Source organism: Ischnura elegans, chromosome 2, assembly GCF_921293095.1.
Source record: "Ischnura elegans chromosome 2, ioIscEleg1.1, whole genome shotgun sequence".
NCBI classification, from domain to species: Eukaryota; Metazoa; Arthropoda; class Insecta; order Odonata; family Coenagrionidae; genus Ischnura; species Ischnura elegans.
In genome coordinates, this window is record NC_060247.1 from 140,153,035 (window position 1) to 140,180,244 (window position 27,210).

A 27,210-nucleotide genomic window follows, 5' to 3' on the forward strand; every position below is an offset into this window, starting at 1 on the left:
TTGGCATTTCAGCAAATATGGCGGTACGTAATGGTAAAAAACATTCAGTTTGGCTTAATTTTGAGTATATTTCTTTTATTCCTAGTTGGTGGAATTCTGGCCGCACGCGTCTAAGCCGGTGAAACTGCTCTCTCCTCTCCCAACTGCGAGTGCATTTTAATGCCTTCGTTCAGCGACCGCGCGAGCTGTCGGTGTCCTGTTGCTGAGATGGCACCACTGAGATGGCTTTGAAGTGAACGGCGTGCAGGCGACAGGGGCAGATACCTCGGAGCGCGAGGAGAATGAGGTGGAATACCCATTAACGACCAATGCCATCTTCACATTACTGTCGTGCTTACAATTTCCCGAGCAATCGCAGATTAGCATAAATTAAACCTTAGCATAAATTTATATTAGTTTATATATCTCTCACTTTACAAGGATAATGCGCTTCTGAGCCGGGAGAAGACGTGACCAAAGAAATTAAAAAAGTTAATGAAATACTAATTTCACACTGTCAGCCACATCAAAATCAATTCAAAGAAATTATGAGGATTAATGATATGTTTTGCTATCTTACTATTTTTAATTTTATTTCGATTATTTCCACGATCAGCGTGGGAGTGAGTAGCAGTTTACACCACTATAGCGTGAATCATTTTAAATAAAATCGTGGTAACGAAGGTAATATGAACGGGGGTAAACGCTTTGACTAATGTTTCCGAAGCTTACCGGTTACCGCGATCAAATCTCTTTATTAGGGACAATAGGGCTAGTAATGGACTTAGAGAATGCCGCCCTCTTAGCCAGGCGATCAGGATGGAAAAGCGATGATCGTCCGGAATTGGAGCCTTCAAAAGGTCCGAGGGACATTGATTCGACCTTTTGCTTGGTATTATGGTTTTTATCGTGGAAAAATGCTCGTTGAAATTATAGTCTGACATCTTGAACTTTATTAGGAGTAGTGTTTTAAAAATTCGCCCTTGTGTCAAATACACACCAATTTTACCTTTTCATTTTTTATTTACCAAAAAGAGAAAATACAGGAGTAAAAAACTTTTATTGCCACGGGCAAAACTCTCCTTAAGCCTGGAATCGAGGAACGGCTTCCCGGCAACTGCGCAGACGCTATCATTTTGCTTGGCTCCTGGAGCGGTTAGATGAGCATTTCGTCGTCGGTCACAAGGCAGGCTTTGAATGTACTACGATAAAATTTCAAACTTTAGATCCAGAAAAATGTTAGCAATGATCTAATTTAATCAAACACCCTAGAAATAGCAAGTTGATACCCTAATTTACGATTGCGGTTGAGTGTGAAGCGATGCATCCGCCTTGCGAGCGCTCGCTTTCGTCTGTTTGAGGGCCTATTTGGGGGTGGATTAGGGGTGGGTGTGGCGCAGAGGCCCCTCTGCCTCGCCGGGGCTACTGCCAGGAGAGGGGACTCGACGACTAGCGGGTGGGGGAGGAAGGTGGGAAGGGGCCCAAATGACTGCAACAATGTTGGAAATGAGAGGAGACGCCGACTCCATTGAGCGGTAGCATCCTTTAATCTGGATACTCAGATTTCAGAATGCTACAGCTAAATAAAGTTAGAAGTCCGATAGTAACTGGATGAACTAAACGGATCTACGACATCTCAGACAATATTCGAGGTGTAATCAAATGGAAGTGTCAACTAGTAAAAGGCATGTACTTGCAATCACACACTTGTCAGTATGTTTCAATGAGCCACACTTCATCATTGTCGAGTCTCGTAAACGTCTGGAAAATTAGTAATATTTTAACGATTTTTCTCCTAAAATTGTCGGAAAAATCGTTAAAATTGCGATTTATTCTCAACGTATGGACCTTAGTGCCTCAAAAAAAGGCCAGCAATAACTACAACCAAGTCACTTGGGAACAAATTTTCGGGAAAAGGCTCTGACGAAATATTGAGAGCAAACTTCGTTATGCAACGAATATTAACCATTCATTTTTCACAGGGTTTGCGTTCTCATTTCTCCATTTCAATCAAGGTATGATAACTCCGCATAGGTTCCCTTTTGATGGAAATTTTATCTTATCTGAAAATGCTTCGAATAAGGGTTTCCTGGTCACAGATCAATATTGTGACGATTTATTTACTTACTATTTTCCAGTACCATCTTAAATTTCAACATAGGAATTCCTTCATGTCAATGTGACCGCTAATTTAAAAAAAAACCAACTGATAATTATTATGTTTCCGAAAGAGCCTTAGCATTAGCAGAACGTAATGCTCATTGATAACTCTTCGTAATGCACTCATAAAGATCATACATTCAATCAAGGTACTTGAACAGTGATTTGTCATGTACAGAAGAAATATATGCATTCAGTTGGGAGGCATTATTCCTTTTGTTACTATTCTGTCCAGTTATAGTCTTACGCAAGCTTCCTCATGGTACAAAATACTTTATAAAAAAGGGGCATTCCTTAGGCATGCCTTTAAGAATCTCACTCACTCAAGTATATGCGCGCGCAGCTTCACGTACTCACATCAAAGTTCCATTATTACACATGAAATACGGACACAGTGTGTTCAACATTATACCTTCTGTTTATTTTTACAACCTCTCGCATAGAATATCTCTCCATGTAAATATTCGCCAAGACAACTCTGGAAACACACTTGAGATGCAACACACGACCGAAAGCATTCTTTCGGTGTGGAACGGGCACCATTTATTTTCAATAGACATTTTTCGTTAGAGTGAATTAGGTTTGTACAGCAGCATACACACTAAATACGATAACAGTACTTTTTCAGCAATCACTCAATTTTGAGCGATAGGGTCATTCGCAGTTAATGTACAACCATTTCCATTGGATATAAATATCTCATAATTTTTTATATTATATAAAACTAGAGTTAGGTGACAGTGTTTACAATTCTTAAAAATATATTTAATGCATCCCGTTATGGTAATTGTTATATTCTCCAACTGGTTCTTTGCGAACGATTCATAAAAGTTAGATTAGGTTTTATTAAACTTTCATATGTTAACCATGCTGTAAAATAAGAAGTACTCCTTTCGTCAAAGAAGTGACGATTGTTCAAATATGAGCTCCAAGCGTTGAAAGTGCTCCATGCTCGAGCAATGAATTCCATTCGGGGCCTGGAAGGAGAAGAAAACGTGTGTTAATTATTATGCCGGCGAGGGTGTTATAACAAGTTCGGTTATTCTATTCAATATGCTTTTATTCACTCTTATAACAAAAACAAAATCTAAAAATGTAAAAAAACCTAATTAAAAACATTATTTTTCCCTTATATCTTTTTTCCAATTTGAAACTGTTTAAGAAACTAGCTACAAAGTTCTTTGTTTTCAAGTGAAAAAAATTATGCTAGTTATACCTTATTAAACTCTCATTGGTGCAGGTAGGTACTCTCATAAACACTATTATTTTGGTAAAATTGATGAAAATTATTCCAAAGCTCAAGTGTTATATTAAAAATTTTGAGATTTTCTTGATAATTCGTTCATATGCCACAATGTACAATTCTCAACTCCATTTTTTATGTTTCAATTTTGAATGTTACAAATTACAATATATTTAAAAAAATTATTCCTATTTTTACGATTCAATAAGGCAAAGTTTGCATGCTGTAGTGATGTACTTCAAGGCCAGTTAAAAAATGATTTATTCTCCTCCAAAGTTCTGCAGTATATTCTTCCACCAATGAAATCAGTCATAAATTCCCATATAATTTCAGAATTACCTATCAGCTCCGTCTCAGAAACAAATATTTTTTGAGAAAAGAAAAGCGTTAAAAAATAACAGGAGTGTTACGCTATCTGGTTTGTACAAAGCCGAGGAGGCCATAAGTTTTCAAACGGACCATAGTGCAAAGGTAGGATCGAAGGAGTGAATTTCAGCGAAGCGATAATACGGCAAATCTTGGCTTCTAAGTAAGTAGAACTCCGGAAGCTTTTCAAGCCTCCAAAACTCCTTTGTTAAATTACCCGGGAGGAACAAACACAGGTAGGTAGGAGCCACAACGGAGGAGGCACTTTGAAGTTTCGGGTCACGGGGCAAGCAAAGGAGGGTGGGTAGGCAAGGAACTAACTGCCCCCCGGCAGCAGGGCGCCTGCTTTGTTCGCTCCATTCGCCGAGTTTCAAGAGGCAAGATTCCTGCTTCAAACCAACCGTGCGAAGCCAAAAATCCGAAGCGAACGGCCTGAAGCCCACGGCGGACCTATGAGGGGGACCCATCCAAGGACGAAAAAGCAAAAGAGAAACGCAATCGGGAGGCCGCACCTCGCGTACGAGGGAAGCGCGGAAATTAACGGAAACGAGGGAATGGCGGCGACGAACTGAAATCCGAGAGAAGGACGCGTCGGACGAAGCGAACAGAGAGCATTAACATGAGCCGCTTGGGAAACATTGGCTATTTAACCTTCATGAATTAGGCAGGCCACGCTTTTCCATTGTGTTCATGTGAAGGTTTTAATGAAAACCAATCAGAATTGTGGACTTGGGGATATATTCAAATGTTGCTTAGACACAATGTTCAGTCCTTAACTTCATTTTGCATTTTAAATTGTGAATGTCACTCAAGACAATTTATAGACAAAATTATGTTTACTTCTAAGATAAGATAAAGATAGATAGTGTGAAATATTCCGTAAAACATTAGGAAAATGACAATGAAACTTTGCACATAAATTTATATTGCTGTTTTCTACGTTCCAGCTCCAGCCTGAATGGGATCCGTTGATAATTGCGGATTTCATTAACATGTGTTTCGTGCGCATAAATATTGGAATGATACATATTGAACGATACATTATAAATATTTTTCTAAGTTTTATGGTACACAACAGGATTGAAAGGTGAGTTGCGGATTTTACAAACATATGATTCGTACGGTTAGAAAATGAAATGATTGCATAATGCACTGAGAATTCCTCATTAAACATTAGAATATATATTTTTTTTGATGGTCTCTAATTGCATGTAGGGACCCGTAGAGATTTGTGTATTTTGCTAACTAATGTTTCCTTTCACATTAAAGGCAAACGTTTTCGGCCACTCGTCTGTTGAGGCAACTTGTGGAATAGTTAGTTGATGTAGATACTAATTTGGTACTAATGGCTGACATTTACCTTGGTATGTTACGGTCAAATTTATCAGAAATCTTTAATTACTTGTGCCGCTAATATTCAATAAACTGTAAAGTAAAATTAGAAAATGTAATAATGTAAAAATATTCGCTGAATAAATACAAATGACAGCACACCAAGCTTAAATTAAACCCCAGTCAGAGTAACAAGAGCTTCAAGATGTGCCATATAATCAGAGATGGATCATAAATATTAGCTCTTTAAAAAATCAAAGATAATACCATCTGTACAAAGAGAAATAAGATGTTTACATAGTGAAATTTGGCTTTAATGTCCGAAGTACACAGGGGAAAACGCTTAAAATTAAATAAAAATATGACTTGGCGAACATGAGTTAAATATATAGCCAATAGAGGGAGTGAAGCACACTAAGTACACAATGTTTCTAGTAAACCCTCCCCTGGTTGTACTTTGAAGTTTCGGGTCATGGGGCAAGCAAAGGAGGGTGGGAAAGCAAGGAACTAACTGCCCAGCAGGGCATCTGCTTTGTTCGCACCTCATTCCGATTGCCCCAATGCAAGAAAAATTATCAATGTTCATACGAATGGTCTTCTAAAAAATAAATATGATATAGATAAATTATTTCTCAAGATTCTCACTTCATCAGTATTGACGCGCACGGTAAAATGTGTTGAGAATACGGGGGGGGGGTCATCTGGGGGGCAAGCCCACCTCCATAACCCCAGATGATTGAGCGCTCCCCTCGACTCAGGGATTTGGTTCTTCTTGATGGATGAGTGAGCAGCAGACGGCGCTTTCAGAATTCAAAATGACGAAAAAATAATGAATATGTGCGGCGTGGGACGTCGCAAATCCTTCTCTCCATTGTGTGGGTGAGCAGGAGGTGAATCAACGCATCCGAACGCGAAGCCTTTCTTTCTCAAGGCGAAACGTCTTCTTCCAAGATCAAAGTCGACACTCTCCCTCTCTTTGCCTCTCGAACATTTTGGTCAAAATTTCGGTGGTGTGACGTATCTGGAGCACATGTTTCAACAAAATCCACGAAATAGAACATATCCGTGTAAAATCCACAGAAGCAGAATATAAATCAGTCAACAATTTCACGTTGCGGATTTGCGGATGAGTGAGTCTTAAAGAATCACTCTGCTCCAGACAAATGTTGATAAGAACAACTCATCTGTAGTTAAACGTTCAATTAATAAATATTAGGAAATTTCCACAGTAGATTTTATAATTATTTCTTCAAGAAGCCTTCATTGCAAAAAACAAAATTCTTCTACACCATTAGTACAGGAGCACACATTTTTCAAAACTCGTCAAGCAAAACAGAACATATATAGGAACGAAATGCTTTCTTTTCTATGGATCATTCTACGTTTCCTTAAAAAAAAGGTGTTTGTTCAATGTCATTTGCTCTGCCTCATTGTTGATTTCCCAATTTCATAGGAATTATTTCTCACGTTTACTCAGTAACGAAGATTCGAATAACTTAAAGAATAATTAACAAGGTTATATTGCTGGTTCCCCAATACATCAGGAATATTTTAAAACTTCAAACACACGTAACAATTGCTAGGAATATTCACAAATCTCAACAGAATTGTTATGGCCCTACTCTAAATTACATACTTTGTAAATCGATTAATTTTAAATTAAATTAAAACCTTTATTAACGATTTTCCGAAACTTTGGGATCAATTTGACCACAAAAAATATATAACTCTGATCCATAACACTCACATGTTTGTATACCTTGTAAACCTGCTCTAAAAGGTAGATCCCGTCATTACAAATTGAAGTTTCTTAGCCGATTTCGCTATGCGTGTTGTGAACCCAAGTAAACCCATACCTTGCAAGTAAAAACGAACAAATATATGCTACTAGTTCATTAAAAAAACCTTAATTATCAACGCATACGTTTGAAACCAAATTAGTGATATTCTAACATGATTTCGTGCGTCTCTGAAAAATATCTCTTCAAGAAACAACAGTTTCCAGCATCTATCAAGTAAAATGGAACACAAATGTTCCTCTGCAATCCACAAGGGACCCGTTTTAAATCTACATTGAAAACTTAAAACTATTAAATTCAAATTTATATGAAAAGTGTCGATTCCGATTTCAAAAAGGAATTATTCAAACATTTTGACCACACGAAATACATATCAATGAACTTTATAATTCTAAACGGAGGCGATTCAAACCGAAACTAAAACCATCAGGACTAATCAATGCAGCGTTTTTCGTCAAAGTTTAAAAGCAGATTTTCCAATATTTTAAAAATAATTCCGTATTTAAACCACAAGAAACCACGATTTTATCAATTAACCCGTAAAACGAAACCAATTGCTCATACCAGCGTCTGCAGTCGCTCCCAGATCAACTCGTGTAAAATAATAACGTCAATCGATTCGGTCGAGTGGACCTCAAAGCTTTCCTTCACCTTCACCCAGTAGTGGATCCAGGATAGGGACAAGGGGGGCTAAGTATGGGTTAAACTCCCAGAAGTATTGCGGATCCGAACAAAAACTGCCATTCTATCTGGAGTAAATTGGATGTCCAAGGGGGGGCGGGGTATAGCCCCGTCTTTGCCCTCACCCTTCAGGCCGAGCTGGAAATGGACCCCTTCCTTCAGCGATGCGTGACGTCGACTCAATGGCCGAGACTCACTAAGGGCCGCTAATGTGTCAGCGAGTTAGCCAACAGGCAAGTGCTCATTCCCAAGCACTTAAGAGCCATCGCACCCTGCTCTTCCTAAAATACCACCGCGCTACAAAATAATTAATTCTCCATCACTTGCTTCTGCTCGGAGCAGCTCATCACAACTCCCGACGGAACCAAATTAGTAGGCAAAATATTAATTATATGCAAAAGTAATTGAAATATATTTTAAAATATAGAATGATGCCAATTTTCCATTTTAAACTCTTGAGTATCACATCGAATACCAATTTAAACTGAACCCAAAATGCTGTTGATGTGAATTGCTTCGTCAAAAATTGTAAAAACAGAACAAGCTATGAGAAACTACTGTGAATTTTTTTTTTCTAAAAAAAAGTTTCTATTTGCTTATTCAAACTAAAAATATGGTAGATAATATGGTAGATAATATGGTATGGTTAATAGTCTTGCTCACTGTTAATGGCACCTAATTAAACAGACTAACATCAGTAGAGCTACCGTGATCCTCTTGTCGCTATAGGTACTCATGGGCAACAGCGACTGATAAAACAGCGATACCAGGGTGTTAGATGTAAACTAAAGGATACAGAGCAACTAAAGGATGCTCCGATGAAATTCAGTTTCAAAAGTTACAAATATCATGAAGATCAAACGATATACGTGGTATTTTAGTAAGCTGCCAAGAAAATGTTGTTCTAACTTACAATTCTATAATTCAATACACGTGGATTAATCATAGTTTTCACAAAAAAATTAAAAAGAAGCTGTGATTGTAAACTATGTGAATTATAAATGTTTTAACTTTTGATCTTCAATGGCTTATAGGTTAATTCCGTGGAGTCACGCCTATGACTTCTATATTGGATTTACGATGGATATTTGCCCTTTTTCCTTGTTGTGAAGGCTTTTCAGCACCACCCTCCCTGCCTTCGTCCGAATTGCCTCACAAAAGTACTTCGGAGAATTCACCCCCACTAACTCCTTCGTTCCGTTCTTCTGCGAACACTCTGCGAGCATTCCCTATATATATTCCCCCCTCTCTCTCTCAGCAGATAGCCTTATCGAGTGCGGTCTTCTCAGCATCTCTTCGTCCGTTTCAGCTCGAGGGAAGACGCCATCTTTATCGTCCGCTCAACTTTGAGTAGATTTGTTAGCCGGTGCTCCCGCAATTGAAAGTTTCACTGCCCAATATTCCCGGCTTCCTCTCAATCCACTCCGTTTCTTCGCATTCACCCATTCATTAACTGCGGCAGAAGTGTTTGCTTCTAACTCATTAATTCAACGAACACAAAGCCGATTTGATTTTCATTCGCTTTTTGAGCAAAATAAAAAATTCTGTCACATTCGATGGCGCGTCAACGGATGAAAAAGAACGGATTAAAACTATCCACAAGTAATTTGAATCGGAAATTCTCAAATGATACTTCTCAAGCCTTCACTAAAACATACAAACCACAAATTTATTTTCTGTCTATCACACTCACACATACAATATTTTAGGAATAATTTTACACTACATTCTCATGAAATGCTGATTTTCTTATCTAACACAAAAAATGAAATACATGAAGTCTTCACGCATACGTTACTAAACAGGCACTAAATTGATCAATTTAAATTTAAGTCCAATTTTTCATAGCCTATACTTTGAGAATTACGCTTTCACTATTAAAGCGCCATCATAAATATCGACATCAAAATAAAAACACGCATAACGGGAAATATCTCTGCTATCACAACATAATACAATATGCTAACAAAATTCACAATTCTAAGCAAATCTGTTTCAAACCTGAAAATTAACGGAGGTTTATCAACGGATGGCATTCGTAACTGCCGGCAAATGTACCTCTGAGTTAGGAAAAAGGCATAATATTAAATCTAATGCTTAGATTTCATTTCTCAGAATGTATGTAATGGATCCTTTTATCAATGCTTTAAAATGTGTAATCACATTATTACAAATACTTCATATTTCAAACTAATTCATGATAAAACCCTTCCACCTACAGGATGGCTTCTTATAAACACCCCGGTTTCCACACTGTGTAGATTCTACGGCCATTGGTGCTAAATAAGTGCGGTGGTAAAGTTATGCGGGGTGATTGTTCGTACATTTGCATAATTAGTTTAAAAATTACACTAATTAAAACTAATGAAAAGTAGCCCTGAAAACACTTTAACAATTTTATATATACTCTATAAAAAATAAATCATATACATTACTCACTTTAATCAAAACTGAATAAGAATTAGAAAAAAAATAAGGAAAAGCGGACCAATAGAAAATATTTTGAAAAATGCTCGGTAATTGAAATAAATTAACTATTGACACCGCTCTATTTCAGATGACAAAAGGGTGACGTATTGAAGAAACGAGCTGGTCAGGCACGCAAGAAGGACAGTACATTTTGTGACACATTTTATTATTTTTCGTTTTCCTCAAATCCTTACCACTACAAGGAAAATAAATTTAAAAATATTCAACTTTTGATAAATTGCACCGTAGTATTTATCAGTAAAAATATAAGTCGCTAATATGCATGGACAAAACTGCCGTTAAAGTGTGAAACAGCTCTCTCATCTCACTATTTTTCATGATTTGGAATTCCTTCAAACCTTTTAACCGCACATTTTGTCCAATACAGGAACGCTAAAAAAATATCCATGTTGCGATTCTGTGAATAAATTTGTAACCATCGCGTCATCACCATTATCTTTTATTTTTTAAATGCTGTCTTAGTATTATTCTAGGATATTATCTAAGATATATTGTATAATTAACGCATTTAAAAATTTCTAAACGCAACATAATGTCTGCAATGACAAGATTGTGAAATTCACGTAATTCCTGATATAATGAAATAATAGCTAACAATGTGTGGTAAGCTATTATATAAATAAAATAAAAAAATTAATTTTTACAGTACCTTAGAATCTGCAAGTGTGAAATACGAGTAGGTGCTAATTACTAGAATACCTAATATTTGTTGCATAGTAAAATAAAAGTCGAAAGTGTGAGAAAGTGTGCGTATGGAGCAATGAAATTCCAACGGTATTTTCAATTACGAGGAATAAGGCGAAAGGAATAAAAATTATATAAGATTAAAACATATAATTCCGACAGCGACTGAATTTAAATAGCTAAATTATTGGCACCGCTAAAAATTGGGATCTTGCAATCTTGGGGCTTACAGAAAATGTAAAAAAAAACTTTAACTGGTAACTTTAAAATGTATAGTACATATAATGACAATAAGACATGGTAATACAGGACTGCATTTTAGCAATAAAAAGAAAACATTGTTATATTACTCCAAAGAAGGAACGGTAGAGGGGTTTGCTTAAAATTCAAAAGAAATCTAGGGACATTTTAAATCTAAGAAATGTTAATGCTGTAAAATTAAGTGTCGTAACTCATAAATAAAGACAAAATATGTGCAAAAAGTGAATAAGGATCAATAATTTAATGACTGCATTTAATTAAAAATTTCAAAGTAAAATAAAAGCTCAAGCGGAGAATATGTATCGCTAGGGGTTATCTTAACATAAAGAGTGGACCATGTTGCGACTAAAATTCGAGTATTAGCCACGAGTTCGTGCAGGAACAATTTTACATTCACCGATTCCATGGGACAGGATTGAAAATGAAATTACGCCTAAGATTCGTGGTGAGAATGAAATAGATAAACGTGGAATTAATACAAAGCTGTGACACCGAGCAAATTTTCTGACAGTCACGCAGTTCCTGGATTGATATTCGGCTGAAACTCTTTAGGCTAGATAAACTACTAATTACTTCCTAATTATGTGTTGGAATTATATAGTTGCTTTTAAGTAAACTAAGAGTATGAGTTGTGACCACGAGTGATATCCAACGACAAATGACGGTGATAATTTAAACTAACGAAGAATTCATGATGAGCTTTTAAAAATTCAGCACTCCTATACAAACTAATGTGTTTTAAAAATTACCTCTAGCCAGCGAGGTATTTCTTTCATTTGAGATTTTTTGGGGAACAATTTTGCCTAGTAAAGTACTAAGGAATTGGCAGATCATCATTGATGATTTTCAAAATAAACTTTGATTGATGAAAAATTTAGTTCGAATCCGTTTAAAAAGGATCATACTCGGTGGCTTCGTTTGTGGTGCTCTTTGAAACGCGACATTCGTTGGAGACCAATTGAACTTATACATAAGTATTAAATGATCAGCAACAAAACTTTATTCAGTAATTTTCATTAATCACTTTAATTTCAGTAAAAATTTCTATAAATACGTAAAAATAATTTTGTGCTTCCGATTTTTTGTTTTGTAGAATGTGTAAAAAGTGGATATTCGGATTATTTTGATGACTGAATTAATCGTCAACTATTGAAAATCATTAATTAGAATTTCAACTATAATATTTGCTGTAACCATTGCATACATGAAGGCAAAATAGGAAGTGAAGTGCCTGGGAGTTACGATATCTTCGAACCTCTCGAGGGAAACACATAGAATATTTGCGGCATAGCTCTGAAGAAGTTAGGAATCGTCAAGCGTATTGTGGGCTGATTTTCGGATGAGAAAGTAAAATAAGTGAGCTATTTCGCACTCGTCCGACCAAACTTTGAATATGCAGCCAGCATAAGAAATCCGGTGCAGAAAGACTTAATCTGAATAAAATACAAAGGATAGCTGAGCGATTCGTCAAAAACTGCTAGGGGTGTTCAGACAGCGTTACCCAGATGTTAAGAAAATTAGGCTAGGAGTCGCTAGAAACTCGGAAGCTGCGCGTTAAACTTAGATTGCTTTAGCAAATAAGAATCGATATCATCACGAGCGACACGGAGAATATCATCTTACAGCCCTTATACACAATTTCAAGGTCTGACAGAAGGCATAAATTAAGAAAGAGATTTAGCCAAACGGTTTCGATATGGGAATTCGTTTATCCACCGAGCCATAAAGGGCTATATAAATAAATGCTGTTCATAATTTTTTTTAGTATATCCTCTTTATATGCGAACGGCTGGTGTCCCCTGCCAAACGCGTTTTAGGATTCCTGCGAGGTTGCATGTAGATGTAGGACTAAGAGAAGAACAATCAGCCTATACAAGCGAAATGTGAATTTTTCAAGGCTGCCCATCCGACTTAATCCACTCGTGCATGCTTACGTGTACGAGAAGTATAATTCAGCTGAAGGACTCTTTAAGGAGCCGTAACGGCTTTACTAAGGGCACTTATTACATGGGCAACAAATATTAGCATATAATTCGTGCTCAATCATTCTCTCATATCAATTTTTCATCACCGATAGCTTCACTCGACTGATTTGGCATCTTCCACTTGCCTTTCCGCAAAATAAAATCAATAACAAATTTCAAAGATGAAGCTGATAAGTACCATAAATTAAAAAAAATAAGTTGAGTACATCATTGGCATGAGTGAATATGTGTGAAGACATAAAATCCAAATGCTTACTATTAAACTTAAAAACGGTATTTCGGTTTCCTTGGCAAGAGCGAACATTTCTGAAGACGGCAAATCCTAATGCTTGTTATTCAAGTTGCAAGGACGCATTTTCCCAAAAATGTTGTTTTTAGATTGGGTTACGCAATCATCTACGGGGTGATGAAATTTTGCTCCTGCCTTTCTCTACCAATTCGAATCGTCAGATGAGCATGCACATTCGAATAGCACACGAATTCTTACTTCATCCCAGGTAGAATAATGCGTGCGGCAGACCCACGGCTTCACCTGCTAACGATTGGAGCCCTCTTCAGGACTCTTCAGAAAATCCAAATGCTCATTTGCTCTTCGCAAACAAGTACGAAAATTCTAGTCTAGATGACGGAAGCGGCACGAAGCCATTATATCATCAATGGTATAAACGTATCATCAAATATTAATGTCTTTTAACAATTTTTCACCACCTATTGCTTCACTTGACTGAATCTCCTCCTCACCTTTTAACAAAAGAAATCTCTTAAAAATTAAAAAAAAATAACGCATCTCATTGGCATGAGTGAATATGTCCGAAAGCAGAGAATCTAAATGCTAATTATTAAACTTAGGAACGATATTTTCCATTTTCTTTGACAATCATCACCGGAGAGGAGGGCATATTGTTTGCCTATCCACTATAAATTGCCAGATAAGCATATTTATCCTAAAAGCATGTCCATTTGCACTTCACCGCAGGTAGAAAAATATGGCTCGCCCTTGGTTTCACCTGCCAATGGTAGCTAACGCTTTCTCCAGAAACCTCAATGGTCTCCATAACAACATCCGTCACTTCCTCTCCGCGTGCAAACTCTTTCTCCTCCATCTTCTTCACCTTTTAGCCCTTTTCTTTCTCCCTTCTCTCTCTCTCTTCGTTCCTATTGTTTGCGCTTTCGCTCTTTTCGCGTCTCAACTCATCCTTTCCACTGCGTTGCCCTCTTTATACGCCTCTCTCTCTCTCTCCTTCGCTTTGTTCGCGGGCGCCCTCTCGCGGCGGCCCCGAAAAACTCGCGACGAGCGGAGCTCGTCTTTTGTTCCCTTGCGCCACGTTCCCTCCTTCTTTTTTTATTAGTTCTTTCCTCTTGGGTCTAACGCAGTTCAAAAGTGGAAAAACTTTGCGGCCGGTGCTAGAATAACGTAGGCAGGTAGAGATACAACTTGCTTTTTTTGTGTGTTCTTGACGTTGTGTGTCTTATTTGCTTCCCACAAATTCTGTACGGCAGTTTTCGAGGCAACTTTTATTCCGTGTATCCTCAAGGGATTAATTAAATCTTTCGTAACCTGGTAGACTCTTTGTCACTGCCCCGTTTCTTTTGTTCATGCAGGTACACATTCGCAGATTACTTATGAACGTTATGAAACCAACATTACCTCTAAGTAAAGTTGCATACCTATGCGTGACAAAAGCACAGGTGATAATCTTTAACTCATTAACCTCTTTAAGATTTATTGACTCCAAATTTGCTCAAGATACGAAGTAAATGCAAGAATAACACATTTAATCAGCATGATGGCACATGATAAACGGTATTCCACTGGTGTCGTAGTCACTTTTCTCTGTCTTTTTGCATGCAGATACACTTGCGTACTCCTACAATGGAGCGAAGTTAACGCGTAGAAAAGTTACGAAAGTGAAACAACATAGAGGTGTGTTGCATAAATTTAATTGACAAGATATTGGTGATATTTAACTCTTGAATGCATCAATGCGGGAGTTTAAGTGGAATAGAAGATAATTCCATGAAAACCTTGGGCAGAAGACGGGGGACAACATAATCGGCCACAACTTAGGTCACGACATTTTGATGAAAATCTATAATCGTAGTACGATAGCCTGAAGGGATGAAAGGCTTAGAAAACGATGGGATTAGATAAATAGAGCAGGTAATATGGTATGTAGATCAAAAGAAAAATGTAAGTGCGAAAGGAAATGCTGACATTGAGAGGAAAACTGCGTCAACTCATTCTTCAGATTGATGAGAGATCATGACGATGATGACAAGTAGATGGTCGTGGATAGACTCAATTCATAACCTTGACGGTGTATCCAGAGGTTACTTCCTTTATATGTTATAGCGGAGTGGAATATCATATGTAATTGCAACCAAAAGATATCGCTAACAATTGCAAGATAACTAGAGCTATGTTTCTGTTTCCATGTACAAAAATGGAGTGAAAAAACTGTTGACTCATATTTGGACTGCAATTTTGGGATTAATATTGATAATAATAAGCCAGAACACTACACTGATAATCACCTTAATTATAGGCACTAAATAGAGTCTCAATGGCGTTATTTCTTTTAAGTTTCAGCGAAGTCTTTGTTATTCGGGGCTCGATGAAGGAATCCGGGTAATATAATACTGCCAATCACAAGCCGAGATTAAATTACCAATACCGTTTAAGATTGCGTTTTTTACTCAGAACGCATTACTTCGCAAATTCGGTAGTCCCAGACTTAAGGACAAAAGTTTTATTTTTTTATCATGTATTTATCGCTTTATTCATGTTTATCACTCTACTCTTAGTCACGACTTTTTCGAACCTGTTCGTAAATAAGAGACTGCAATGCAACGAGACTGCAGTTCAAACTCTCAACGAGAGCACTCATCAATGCCCAATTTTATTTGGTTAAAAAAGTTACATATCATCCCTTATCAATATTTCAAATATCAAATTTGTATCTCACCCCTGAGTTCGAGGGAAAATGTTTGTATATAATAAAGATGAGACATATTTGGAATTTTTCTACATACCAATGAATTCAAGAAAACAGCGAAAGTTTTGCTGAAGAAATACGCAAGGAAACAAGAATAAATGCATTCTATCGAGCAGGATTGATTCGCACTCATAAAACCTGTTTTCACACTTTGATTGATACTGTAAATAAACCCCGTTTCTCTCTCCATTCGTTCTAATTATTTGTTAAATAGCTAGGATTGGATAATAAGTTTTCATGGAAACTCTTTACCCAGCCATGACTAGAAAGAGAAACAAATTACCCCAAAAATTAAGTCGACAGAATTATATTTTATTTCTTTAACCTGTCTAGGTCAAAATAGGTGGTTTCAAATTATTAAGATATGCGCATAAATAATGCATATAATTCTCCCGCTTCTATCTCAAAGGCGTATTTCCCCACAAATATATTAAAATAGGTACTCAATTTAACAACCAGGTGTACTTTTGAATCACGCATGGTTCCCTGTCATTGCTAAGAAACCTGTGTTTCTGACTTTCAATGATACAAAGTCTTCCTCATTCCAGCATTCTTGCGGGGAAACTTTTCGTCGTCTTTGCATCATTTCTTCGTAAATTCTTTTGTTTACCCTCCACGGAACTCTCGTCTCTACCCACATACAAGCCATCGCTCCTTCCTTCCTTCCTTCCTGATCCCGTCCACAGCCTCCACTTCCCAACTCCAAACCATCGCTCATAGAATCTCATGAGACTCCTTTTACCGCTCCATTTCCGACCACTGCGACGCACTATCTCTTGAACAGAATGAAATTGTGCTACAAAGCAGGTATCTTCCTCTTCTACCCGCAGCTTCCACCCTGTCAAAATGTTTCCAGTCCTTCGAATGTCTACAGGGACTGTAGCTGTTTGGTAGTTTGAAAATGCTGGCCAACTTATCCCTCATCCATTAGAGCTCTTTTTGTTGTTGCTGTCTTTTAAATGTTCTCTACCTTGCAGCTTTTCCGCATGAAAGATTACCTCTTCTTCACCGCAACTTCTTCATACTCTTTGCAATCTAATCCCATACGTCAACATTTTCGAAAATTCTTTTCTAACCTAAGCAACCATGGAGAAATTACCGAAGACTTTCAAATAATATTCAAGATTCAATGAGCAAAATGCTTTCAAGCTATGAATATTTTTTCGTATAGTTAGGGAAACGATGTACTATGGAATTTTTTGCGACTTCACTGAACACCTTAGAAGACTTACTCTAATTACATCACTTTGGCTGATTTTTAACAGTTATTTCTCACATAGGGAATTTGGTGCTGCTCAAAATGTGATTTTATTTGATGCAAAATTAAAATATTTCATTTGCCAGAAAAATTCCACTAATGCCATCCACCTATTATGAAATCTCTTCAGTTTTCTATTCTTTCATGCAATTTTAATCTTTCTCTCTCATCATTCTCAAAGCTGTATGACTTAGTTTTAGTGTGTACTCTTTTATTGAGCAAATCATTTTAAAAGGTATCGTAATGTTGGTGAACGTCATCGGGAGTTTTCCAGAGCATTTATATTTCATACCACCCAGTGGTACCTACACCCTAAAATCAGTTACTATAATACATATAACCACTGCAAAAAATCTAAAAAAAAAATTATTCTGAATGAAATCCTGATGTGGTTAATTTACGTCGCTTTTCTTTAATGGAATACGTCCTTTTAAAACGTATCGCAACAAATTACAACCGCTTTTCTACATCACCAAATGAATGACGATAGAATCTTCTTCTGGCTGTATCCCTGCATGCCCTTATCGTTCATACCCTTTTGCGTTCATATTTGTGAGTGACGTCATGCAACCCTTGACCCCCATTCGTCCGCATATCTCTCCGCTGGACGGTGGCGTTTCTTCGCTTCCACTGAGCGAGCCCATTCTCGCTTCTTCACACTTCGTCGCCTCCATACCATAGAAACTATCCTCTCTCTGACTCCCTCCCCCCGCGTGATCCAAGGACCAAATCCCGTTCGTCTCGGACAACTTTCGCCGAAAACACTTTACACTCCCATGAATGGATAAAACCACGAACGCATATAAATTGCTCGAAAGCACACACGGGAGCTCATAAATTATTTACCGCATTCATTCTTCTGGTTTTTTGACGGAAAACATGTTTTTTTATGTTCGGTTCTTAAGGTTACGTTTGCCATCATAGCTGGGACGCATGTATTTCTTTTTTAAATTTATTGAATAACGGGATGCTTCAAATTGCTATATCTTAAGTCTGGTGACGAATTTGAGCTTCGGTATACGAACTGTAAGACGCCTAAAACACGCAGTCTATCTGCTTTAAGCCTTTGAAGTGGGAACGAATAATTGTAATTCCCACTGCATTGTAGTTATAGATTAATTTAAAATATAAGTTCACGTGAATATAAAATATACACATAAATTAAAATCCAAAGAAATATAAGCTAGTCCGTGTTGAAAATATGCTAAAGTATTCCTACAAAATCCTCCTTATAGTTTATATTTTTTATTTAGAATCAGTGACCTATCATTGAAAGTTATTTATGAGGCGATAGGAGTACTTCATGTCACCAATGTATAGAACTGGCAATGACATCTCAGAAAATCAAATTTATTTTTGCATGGTTTACTTAAGATATCGGCTTTTTTATAGCCGTAATATTGGGTATACTTTGAACGATTCCTCGAGTTATATTTCTCCTCTCACTAAGCCGGGAAACGTGTTTGCGTGATGATGACAAGAGAGCCCTCAATTTTCTCCCAAGAATGCTGCTTCCCTCAAATTTTCATTGCGATAAATGCAGTACTCAATACATTCGTAGAGCTGCACCTGCGTTCATAATAGGGAGAAGACCCTCGATTTCCAATCGGTTCTTCCATGTGAATGACGGGGAGGACCGAAGTCCTGAAGTACTGACTCACGAGGAAAAACTTTATGGCTGCTAGATCCCATCTTGCCACAGTAAACAAACGCTATCAATACAAAGCAGCGAACAGTAACTGGAACTTTTTAAGTTATATTTCTTCATATGAGATTTGTTCCAGTTTCCATGAAAAACAGTAGATTTTACAACGAGCTACAGAAGTTAACAAATACGTAATGACTCAAGGCACAAAAATTATTCTGATTTGATTTCGTCACGACGTAAACTAAATGCAGTAAATGCTTGTTTCGTGCTTGAAAATGCATTATTTTTACACGAGTTTTGAATAAAATAATGTGCATTTACAAAAATATAGTTTTATTGCAAGTACGACGAAACAAAAGCGCCAATTTTCGAGTCATCACAGGCAAAAAAAGTCAACAATCCCTAGATACACACCTTCGCTTTTTTAATTTTAACAGCATGTACAGTTATAAATTTTTAAGTGATAAGGAAATTAATTGAAACACGTGTCTTTTATTTTCGTTCAATCCTGGACGCGACTTCGTTACATGAAAGATGAAAGAGCTCTCCAGATGAAAGGCATTCCACAACTCTAAAATAGACATTTTTGATAAAAGTTTTTTCTCGGCAACTTCGCGAGGTTAGAGTAAGTTTCAGGTCATCCATATATTGCATTACTCAACTACGGTACTATATAACACCTTAGTGGTGATAATAGAACTCAAGTGCACTGAGAATGATTAAGTTAGTTTAATTATTGGTTTCCATCGCATTGCTTCGTATTCATAATGGCCAAGGATGATTATGGTTTGTTGGTTTCATAACATTGTGCTCTCAGCGAATAGATAACGGAATGAGATTAAGGAACTGAGGGACAATTACGTTTAGGCATCTCTCTCAGCTTACGTTTAGGCAAAATAAAACATCAGCTGATAAATCCATTGAAATGCAGGTAGACACCTTCTTCCTTGCATTCAAATTGTTTCTTGCTGCAAATCAAACACATAGTTGTACCCCTCGCGCGCTATTTTTTAAGAGCCGACATTTAGAAGAAGTAAGAACCATGACCAATAAGGTGACGATTTTTATTGCTGATTTAATAAATGTTAAAACTATACTGCCTCCCATCCAAATATTTTTTCCTCACTCCATCAGCACGCAGAGGATAAATTATCCTGTCCTGTCGTTTTCATCTAATGATTACTTAAATTCACTGGATTTTTGTATTTTTTGAAGTTCTTAATTGTCGTCAAATTGCTATTCACAAAACATAATGGCATATGCAAGAGAATGGTTTCAAGCGTGACGAGAATATTCCACGATCGATTTTGAAATACTCTTTAAATAACAGAAAAAGTTTCGTCCGCAGTATTCAAAGGATTCTGCACGATAGCGGAAAATGCGCCGAGAGCAACGTTGAGAAGAGGACCTTTGTGAGATGGAACCTGCGGGTAGGCGGAGTTAAAAAGATCTTACAATTTACCCTTTAAGATCTATCGGTCCAAGTGGAATATGCGAGGAATTCCACGTTTCGTTATATACTCCAGTTGTTTCTTTTAATTCATATTGAAATTATACATTATTCCGGAGATAAACAGAAAAGAAAAAACAGCTGAATTTTTTTAAATCATTGTATAAGTAATGCAAATAAATAGAGATTACACTCATTCGTGTTGAAGTTATTGTCAAACTTGGATTGTTCAAATATATCCTGGCATTCCTCGCTTCGGTCAATAAAAAAGATGGTGGCATCAAAATAATTGTGATAACAAAATTCATTTTTTTATGTATTATTGTTTTGAAACGCTCGCTGAGAAAATAACATCAATTTTAATTAAAATTGTGGATATTATTTTATTCCATGCATGGATAAATAAAATATATTATCGCTTCTGCATGCATTTTTATCTTCTGCCCCAAGATTGTGCAAATTGAAAAACTGCCCAAGTCATGACTTAGATGGATTAGACAATAGATTTATTTCTTATATTTAAAACTCGTTCTTCTCAGTACCCGACAAAAGAGGTCGTTATACTTTATATTGCACAAGTTTTTATGGAAACAACTCGAACTCCATTTGTCAGAATTTGAAATACTACGCTCTAAGTGCTAATGAACTATACTGTATTGTTAAGTATATTTTTATTTCCATCACCCAGGAAACAGCGCATTATAGGGCTTTACAGCGGGTAAATCTAACGAATAGTAGCGAAGGACCATCAAAAACATCCAGTATCTTAAATTTTACAAAGCTCCATTACTAAAAGAAACGTTATGTTCGCAGTGTTTTACGTAGAGGAATGTGTCCTCTCATGTCAGGAGCCCTACTCAACCCTTAATTCATCGCTCAATTACTTACTTTAAAATGTAACTTGTAATTTATGCAATTATATGGATTAAACCAAGAACCTTTTTACTATTTTCAATGAAAATATTTTGAAGACTTTAAGAAGTATCGGCAACAGCGCATTAATTTACTAGCAAACCGTTTTCTCATAATATCTTGGCAATGTCGGGTACATATTTACGGCAAATTTTATTTTCTGCTTGAAATATTGCGTTGTAATACAAAAGTGTTTGATAAGGATATATTTTCACGTAATTTCGACGTCGGATGCGTCTTATTTTATACGTAGTCGGGCAACTATGGCATGAATCTCTCCTAAGAATTCTTAACAGTGCCATCTACTGCCTATTTCCAGGAAATTATTTCAAGGATGGAAACAACCGCAAATCCTCTTTCCGGGGCCATTACCGCGAGCTACAGTGGCGCTTCGCTCGGCCGACTGCGTGAGTTAGCTGGTCGTGGACGAGGCCGCGTTCGAGGAGCGGATTAAGGGAAGGGGAAGGGGGTGTAATGGGGCGGAGGGGAAGGAGTCCTTTCCTGTTAGGAGCCCCATTCAACCCTTAATGCTTAGCCCAGAACTAATCCCAATATCTTAAGAGAGTGGAAATTCCCTGGAAGCGAGGGAAACAGCCTCGCAGGAAAATGGAAAATAAATTAATGCTCTTTGTTACATAAATAGTTTTCGTTTCAAAATGGATTCAAATTTTAAAGTACCCAAGATAAAACAGTGTAAAAGCATCTCTTTCGGTCGGGAATTGCAATTAAAGTTATATTATCAGAAGCATAGGAATTATTTATCGTTTGTATGGCATTCATACAAGGATTTTAAAGAAAGACTAGATGACCCGGAGAACTTCGTATCACCTTTGTATCCATCTACATATGTATAAATCGATTGAAGTTAATTATACCCGCTAAAAACGGCGAAACCGATTTGGCTAATTTTGGTGTTAAAATATCAGATGAATTTCAAACATTTGATGCTCTAGCGTGTATACGGTAAGTTGGTCACGGGCCTCAGCAGCGAGCAAAGGAAATGACGGGAGGAAAGGACAGATAAGAAAACTGTATGGGACCGAGACAAGTAGCTGGCGGGTCCGTTCGCCAGTCCAACTCTTCCCCTTCAACCTTTCGTTTCCACCTGATTTCCAACTAATATTTCTTAGCCGATATTTCAATAGGCACCATTTTTTAAGCATTCATATCGTACAGCACTTGCTAATTTGATGATGCGTCGCTCTTTGCACAGCCCTCTTTATTACATAATACTTAATTCTTATTGCTATATCGTCGATATTCTTCGCTAGGATATCAAGGAATTAGTCTCACTGACATTGAACACCGAGCATAATTTCAAATGAAATACTGCCACTGCTTAATTTCATCTTTTCTGCAAGTAGTACTCTTCGTAAAATACGAAATTAGCACTTATCATCAACAAAAATTCAGGACCGGTTCTGGGTGATTGGGGACCCTCGGATGGGGTTCATAATGGAAACTTACTGGAAACTTTTAGGAAATCACATGCCAAGAAATGGATTTTAACGCTACTCTTGAAAATTATATCAATTTTAAAACAAAGCAATTTCGTAATAAAAAATTCTATAAGTCAGTAAATAAATCAAGTGAATACAACGCAGAATTTTATCAATGCAATAACACTCTGGTACAGTAATATGTGTATTTTTTTATTAAAATCAAAAGTAAAGGTGTAAAATATTACGATACTAACAAATTTGGGGTTTCATGAAACCTTTGGTAGTTATCAATTCACTATTTATAATTCATTTTTGCATGGCATTTATATGTAATCATAAATACGAAGCTTTTATCCATACTCGTTGATTATTGTTTTAAAGAGTGAATAAAAACTTCCGCTAAAATTGAGCTAAGTACGTCCATGAGTGTAGCCAAGAGTGGGGACTCCAACTTAATCTGAGCAAATGCACAAAGATGGACTTTTTGTGAAGATCGTCCAACTATAACAATGCTTATGCTGTGGATGGTGTAAACATAAAGGTGACTCATAAAGTCTATGAAAACGATAACTTCGAACCTCTCGTGGGGAACACACTTATGGAATAATTGTGACAGATTCCTAAAGAAGATAGGATTGCGTATGGCGGAAAGATTTTCTGACGAGAAAGGAAAAGAGAGGTGCTATTTCGCACTCGTCCGACCGCTCCCTCAATATGCAGTGAGCATATGGAATCGTGTGAAGAAACATGTAATCCGTGAAATTAATAAAATAGGAAGGAAATCTGTGTTATTCGCTAAAACTGCAACAGTCGTAATGAAAGCGTTACACAGATGTTAAACTAATTTAAAGTCGCGCATAAGTTTTGGAGCCGCTAGAGACTCTAGAGGCCGCTAAAGGCTGCACGTAAGGCTTAGATTACTTAAGCGATTGAGAATAGATATGTTTTTTTAGAGCGACACGGAGGACATCATATTAGAACCTCACTACATTATCAGGTCAAATGGAAACGAATTGTAATATATTGGCGTAATATACATTGAAAATGTAGCGCAAAAAATAAAAATATGTGTACAAAACATTCTAAAAACTAATCGTGATTATGAAGAAACAAGATGGCATTTTTAAACACTCTTAAATTGAAAATGTGAATATTCCTACTAATGTTTCCAATGTGTCTAAATTTTCATTGCGTAGTGATGTCGATTGCCTATTTGTACTGGAACTACTGTTCTTGTTCAGCTGAGCACTCGTTTTTTGAGTTATTATTAGCATCTAAGAGTTTTTTCATCTTTTCATTTCTTTTCTGCGCACCACTTCCGTATACATGTGTCATTTCAACTCTTCTCTAACGAGCCATTATTGAACTATGCGTGAATTTGCGAACTGTGAGTAAAAATAGAGAATAGTTGCGCCGTGCGCGCGCGTCATCCACCTCAAGAACAGCTTCCGTCCTAACTTCCCGTCCGCGGCACTGAGTTTCACTATGCTTGGCTACCTTATTAACAACGATTCGGACAAGAGACAAGCGTAATCGTACCCATACATTGTAATCTGATATATTTTTCTCTGTGACTTAATTGGGGTCTCAGCTATCTAGAAACACAGCTGCGTGGGTATCGAGTTTCGCTGGGGAACTGGAGACTTACGCAAGAGAGGAGGAGGGGAAAAAATTACGAAGCGCGGGACAGGGGAGGGAGAGAAGAGACTCGACCAGCGCCCCAGTCCATGCCGGCCGATTCACGACACACGCGAGCGTTTTGGGGAGCACTTTGGTGCTCGGAGCCCTTTGCGATCGCCGACCAGACGACCTAGCCAGACCGCCCCTGCACAAAGATCAGCGCGCTTTGTAAAGAACACATCGAAAGCTAATGGTAGGAGTCCAAGAACATCTGTAACCCTTGATAACAAATTTCCTCTCTCGCATGAACGCCATTATTTGGTTTACCTTATAGCTTGACCCAGCTTTGAAGAAGGTTTTATAGAGTTACATTCTTGTATTGAATAAATGGGCATTATAGTGTAGGCTGGTAATAATTCGTAAAAAATTCTGTCATCTATCGTGATATACTTGGAAGCATGCTTAAAAAATCAGCATTAAAAATATTGGTGCATCGCTCCATGCTAGCATTATTATCTAAATTTCGTGCAAATGAAATGAACTGCCGTTATCGGTAACAAATAAATAGCGAGACTGTGTAGGCTTCGATGCATACGTTCACAATTAGCCTGACCTGCTGCATTGAGCGATACATGAAAATTAATTTTTTTGGGGCGTCAAAGAGAGGTACCTTTGCTGGGTGAGGCGCATCTTTTTTTCGATTAACTCTTTGAGTTTTTGTATTTATAGAAATTCATAAGTATTAAATTCCTCATTTTTGGAATTTTAAAAGTAGTGTGCGCATATTATTGCCATATTTTCGTCATTAATCACTGGCGAAGAATAAATCATAAATATTGGACGACTGAATCATTTGCAGGAATTAACATTTTGATTGCAACTCCACGAAATTCCTATTTATATCTTCAGCCTCGGCTCCACCATACCTTAAAAATATATCAATTTTATATTTTTTTAGTAATACGTGTCAGATGAAATACCCGTATACCATGTATAGTAGCATTTTAATTGGATAATTGATTGTTCCATGAATTTGAAGATAGTTCCAATAAAAAAACAACAAATAAAAAAGCACTAAGGGCATTGAGTGTTGAATGCTCACGGGGGTAAGTTAAAAAAATATATATCTGATTGCAAATCCATGTATCTAACAAAAAAAATGGAACAACTCACGCATAAGAAAAGCTAGAGGACTACAAGCAAATTGAATGTATTGGACTATCAGTTGACTGCGGTAGAATTTAAAAGGCTTTGTCTCCTAGGCACAACCTGGATGATTAATGTATCGCACGTGGAGACAGGGGGACCAACGCGCCAGCAAAGAACAATGGAGGGGTGGAGAGAGAGAGAGAGAGAGCTGAAGGAACGAATAAAGAAGAAGGATGGAGTCTTTGTCGGTGGATTTCTTATTTCTCGTCGGAGGGACGAATGGTAGGATATCCCCGACTCATTAATTTACACCGAGAGTGGGGAGCCATTCCTGTCCGATGTTGACGTCGCAATCCGTTCACGTAGACATTTCCCACTTGGAGCACGCGATGAGAAGGATGAAAACAAGCCTGCCGCTATATGGTGAGATAACGTAGCTTTACTGGATACCTACACGATATCTTCTAGTTCTATGCTACCTTAAACATCTACTATGCATTGATTCAACATTCTTTTGTTATACTCTGCGTAAATTTGCCTTGATGGAAGCAATTGCAAACTTATAATATTTCACAAGTTTTATGATATATTAAAGATCTATAATCGCTCCCATCAATTTTAAATTACCTTTATTTAAACTTAAATCCAAGATTCAATATTATAATTGGTACATGGTATTGGTATTTTTGTCGTCAGATGAGGACCAATTTCCAATCAGAAAAAAAACCGAATGCTGTTGAAGTGCGAAAAATATTAATGCCGGTCATGACGCAAGAGAATAATGTGCTTGAAAACTTAAAATTAAAAGTTCCAAAAGTAGTTGATTGTGTTGTGATTTATGGGAAGAGTTTCACGATATTAACTATTTGAAACTGAAGTATGAGTAACTATAACTTGAATTGCTTAAAAAAATAAAATTAGTTTTGTTACTATATTTTTTCAAGGGAAAATACCAAATTGCAAAATCAGAGTTCAAGAGAAAAACATATCAGAGCAATTACCGACAGGTGATTTCTTCATTGAGTTTCCTTTCTCGAAATATTTCATTGAACTCGATACATGGCGCGAGGAAAGCACCTAATTTGAACCAGAAGTCTTAGGGGCAAGAATGTTAGGTGAGTCATGAAGGGAATAGGATTTGTGATTAGAATGCAAGGAAATAGGCCTTATTTTGAATTGAAACGGAAGTCTACATTAGCAGGGGAAACGTAAGATAAATCACATTATGCTCCATAGAACCGTAAGCGGTGGAATACTTTAATAATGACCCCAGGGTGACAGTAAGAAGGCTAAAATGGAATTATTCATTTCAGTAATGCGTTTTTTCACGAGGTTATTAGTTCAATTAAAGATTTTATCTTTATATGGAGAGATGGATTAATGGAGATTTATGGAGGATTAGAGAGATGTGATAGAGAAGAAATACGTAGGTGTGAAAAGATTAGCTGATAGGAGAATAGAGTGGAGAGCTGCGTCAAACCAATCCTAAGATTGTTGACCAGTGATGATGATGATGATCTTTATATGGGCTTCAAAATATAAATATATTCTCTTCTTCTTGGCTATACTCGGCGTTTGTCAATTTAATTCTTAGACGACAGTTTCGCCGGCGTTGAAGCCGTCTTATTCAGGTCACTGAAATGCTGATGCATCCATACACGGAGATGCGCTTCGAAATACATGACAAACGCAATCACGAGTACCTTATACCGGCTGATTTTATATATAGTGTAGCAAGAGGGATGCATCAACACT

General features: G+C 37.1%; 1 long non-coding RNA gene across 1 annotated transcript in view; it reads right to left on the reverse strand.

Annotated features, from left to right (window-relative positions):
• Positions 1-893: 893 nt before the first annotated feature.
• The window catches only part of LOC124154700, a 30,754-nt gene continuing 4,437 nt past the window's right edge, over positions 894-27,210 (reverse strand). Inside the window, exon 2 of the long non-coding RNA XR_006863983.1 lies at positions 894-3,116. This is a non-coding gene — a long non-coding RNA (uncharacterized LOC124154700). The remainder of the gene's footprint in view (positions 3,117-27,210) is intronic.